The sequence below is a fragment of the Dipodomys ordii genome, unplaced genomic scaffold (assembly GCF_000151885.1).
Source record: "Dipodomys ordii isolate 6190 unplaced genomic scaffold, Dord_2.0 Scaffold87, whole genome shotgun sequence".
Taxonomy (NCBI): domain Eukaryota; kingdom Metazoa; phylum Chordata; class Mammalia; order Rodentia; family Heteromyidae; genus Dipodomys; species Dipodomys ordii.
In genome coordinates this window covers 1,090,703-1,094,522 of record NW_012267303.1, presented here as the reverse complement: position 1 = coordinate 1,094,522, position 3,820 = coordinate 1,090,703, and the positions used below count along the sequence as shown (strand labels likewise).

Genomic DNA, 3,820 nt, shown 5'->3' with positions numbered 1-3,820 from the left:
CAGGCTGGGTGTGTGCAGGTGCACGTATGAGTGTGCACGCACGTGTGTGAACGTGAGCATACAGGCATAGGCTGCGGGCTGGGTGTGTGCAGGTGCACGTATGACTGTGCACGCACGTGTGTGTACATGAGCATGGAGGCGTAGGCCGCGAGCTGGGTGTGTGCAGGTGCACGCACGAGTGTGCACGCACGTGTGTGTATGTGAGCATACAGGCGTAGGCCGCGGGCTGGGTGTGTGCAGGTGCACGCATGAGTGTGCACGCACGTGTGTGTACGTGAGCATACAGGCGTAGGCCGCGGGCTGGGTGTGTGCAGGTGCACGCACGAGTGTGTACGTGAAGGCATCTCTGCAGCCATACCTGAACAGCATGATGGGAAAGAGGAAGGTCCCCGCTCCTCCAACCTGCTCCTCCTACCTCGTCTTCAGGCTTGAAGGATTCTGCATATGGTCCCAGGAAAAGCTAAGGAGGGGCCTCTACCGCTCCTGGAACCCTCCATTTCTACTTCCTGAGTCATGACCTCAATGCTCTCTCCTGGCCTCCCGCAGGAGGTCCCTTTGTACCCTCGGCACTGAGGCACGGCTGGCAGAGCTGGGCACGCGCACTGCCAGGAGTGAAAGATGAGGACTGGACCAGGCGGGGCAGGGACGGTGGAAGGGTGGGCAGAAAACCTGGTGCTGCTGCTAGGAAGTGGGGACCGAGTGGGCCTGAGGCTGGGGGAGCTGCCAGCACCACCAGAGGGAGCCCGGACGCCAGGAGAAGTGGACCAAACACCTGGGCTGGTGGGAGAGAATGCACCTGCACCGGGCCAAGTGCCTAGAGACCCCACCTGCCCCCTGGATCTCCCGGCACAGGCCAGGTCCCTGCCTCTCCACGCACAGCCAAGTGGGTTCAGTGCTCAAGTTCCTACCACATCCCTGAAGGTCAACTCAAGGGGAAACCCAGCTGGGGCTTGGCGCTCACGTCTAGCCCGGTCCCTGGCCTCGGAGACTGGATTGGGGCTGGGAAGACAGGCTGCCGGAAGCATCAGGAGGGCTGGAACAAGCCCATCTCCCTCCTCAGAATCTCCTCCCGCGACCAAGTCAGGGAAGACCAAAGCATGGCCATGTTCCACACGAGAGCCAGCCCCGGACTGCGCGTGCGCACACGGCCCACAGCAGGTTTACGTCAAAGGACAAAATCCTAACAGCGTGGACACCAGCCTCCAGGACAAAGCCAGGGTCTGGCTGGGGTGTCCCAGGAGTGGCAGCCCGTGCCCCAAACTGTTGAGAGATGGAGAGGCCGGTCCGGGGCCTCATCCACAGATGCCACCTAGGATGCCGCGCAGGAGACATAGTCTCGTGGTTTGGGGGACAGGCAGAATGTGCTGGCCTTGTAAAGTGCTGTATTGTTCTGGAAAGGGTCCTGATCCGGAGAGCACTCCTGCGGGGGCTAAGGTGGCACCATCATCCCAAGGGAGCACCCCCAGGGATGAGGTGTGACTGCAGTGCGTGGATCTGAGGTCCCTGGAGAGAGGGCTGGGGAGGCGGGGGGCCCAGGACCCCGTCTTTTCTTGCGGCTAAAAACCTCTTTTCTTCGTAAGTACCAGACCAGGGGTTCTGTTACCATCCCAGAAAATAACAAAGGCAGCGCTACCTGCTTTTCAGCACCTCCTGCATCTTCTGCTCCAGCTCGATCCGCCGCTGCCGCTCCCGGTCCAGCTCCTGACGCAGCATCTCCGAGTTCGTTTCTTCTCGAAGCTTCCGGAGCTCCTCCTCTGTAGAGAGATCAGGGGAGCAGCGTTCACACTATGGCCCTCCCAGGTCTACCCTGGCTGGGGGAGCAGCTCTCGGGCCCAGCTTCTGAGAAGAAGCGGCTAACTGGGGCTCCCCCCACATGGGAGCCGCCACCGGAAGCAAGGATGAGGCCTGCTTTGCTTACGCTCGAATAATGGTGCAAAACAGAACACAAGGCATTTCACCAGCCACCACTGCCCCTAGGACAGCCCAGCACTCAGCAGCCCAGCAGCATCAACTCTACACCGTGTGCCTGCCAGGTTCCGGGGATGGCTGTGTGGCAGGGGCGTTGGGCTGGTGGGTGAGCCCCCAGAGTGTACAACACAGGGTCCAGGCATGGGGTGCAGGAATCCCTGAAAATCTCCCTCCCCCCCCCCAGTGAGGCCGGAGACAAGCGGAGCAGGGCGGCAGGCAGCTGGGGAAGGATGCTGGGCAGAGGAGGGCAGGGATGGAGCTCAGAAAGCCAGACTGGCGGCCTGGGAGAGGGGAGGGGCCGGGGTCACCAAGGCGGCAGCTCTGGAGCCGCTCAAGTCAAGACGCCAGACATTTCCTACTCACTTCCTTTGTTTCTGAGCTGGGTATGCAGGACTCCTCCACACCACAGCCCCACGACCACGGAGTCCATCCCGTCCACCCTGCCCACCTCGGCAGGAGGAAGTGGCCCCAGGGCACACATCATCCCCCCCCCCACCACAGATGCAAGGGTATCCATCCAAGCCCAGCAGGAGCACCGACCTTCGCTGGGGCAGATGGGCTCCACCTTCAGCTAAAGGCTTCACTAGGACTGAAGCCAAGTGACCATGCCCAGTCCCTGCGCGTGGGAGCCCTGAGCCCCGGCAGGCAGGGGGACAGGGGCACAGCGGCAGCGTCCTGGCAGCAAAGGGCACTGGGGACCTCCTGGCAGCGTGGTGAAAAGCAAGACTCGACACAAAGGAGGCACCAGCATAAACCAGATTCCACATTGACCCCTCTTCCTCCTCACAGGACGGGAAGAAGAGCGACCCACCCACTGCCCATGGTGGGGGGGAGCAGGGAAAGAACTCGCTCAGAGGCAAACACTGCACTACCAGGCCATAGCATCCTGTCAGGGCCCTCGTTCACCAACAAGCCCGGCCCGGGATGGCCGCTGGCTGGGGGAAATGGGAGGGCGTGTCTCTGCAGCCCAGCCACACCCAGCTGGCCGAGCGCTGGCTAGCCACCTCCTATACCCACATGACTCTGTTCCTCGGCAATGGCTGGCAGGCTGAGCCACGGCCCCAGCGACCTGCAGGCCCCGGGAAAGGCCGTGCTTAGCCCAGCAGGCCTGGGCACCCATTCTTGTGTGCCAACTCGGGGCCCACACAACTCTCAGGGCTGAGTGAGACACACAGCACCACGGCCATGAGCAGAGAATTAGAGATGTCCACGGACGCAGGCATGCACTGGCCTCCCTACAACTTCACCCCTGCAGCACAGAGACCCCCACCCCCTGGCCCAGGAGGCACTGGGCTCCAATGAGTACCCAGCCCCCCACCACACGGCTCCAATCTCCACGCACCATCACAGGTCTGCAAGCTGGGAGGCCTCATGTGCCAGGCAGGGAACCCTGACATAAAGAAGCGACCAAAGCCAGGCGCGGTGTGTGCTCGAATAGTCCAACGTTCACTCGGGAGGCTGAGGCAAGAGGATCAACCAGGAGGTCCAGGCCTGCTGTCAAAACACCAAACCAGCCAGGCGCCGGTGGCTCTCGCCTATCATCCTAGCTTCTCAAGAGGCTGAGATCTGAGGATCCAGGTTCAGAGCCAGCCTGGGCAGGAAAGTCCGTGAGACTCTTATCTCCAATGAATCACCAGAAAACCAGAAGTAGAGCTGTGGCTCAAAATAGTGGAGTGCTGACCTTGAGTAAACCAACTCAGGGACAGTGCTCAGGACCTGAGTTCAAGCCCCATGATTAAAATTAAAAAAAAAAAAAGGGCTGGGAAGGTGGCTCAGTGGTAGAGTGCTTGCCTTGCATGCCTGAGGCCCTGGGTTCGATTCCTCAGCACCACATAAGCAAAAAGAAAAAAGC

General features: G+C 60.9%; 1 protein-coding gene across 1 annotated transcript in view; it reads right to left on the bottom strand.

The window, feature by feature from the left end:
* Gramd4 (GRAM domain containing 4) overlaps window positions 1–3,820 on the bottom strand; it is a 64,731-nt gene that overhangs the window by 23,820 nt on the left and 37,091 nt on the right. The gene's annotated exons all lie outside the window — the stretch shown is intronic.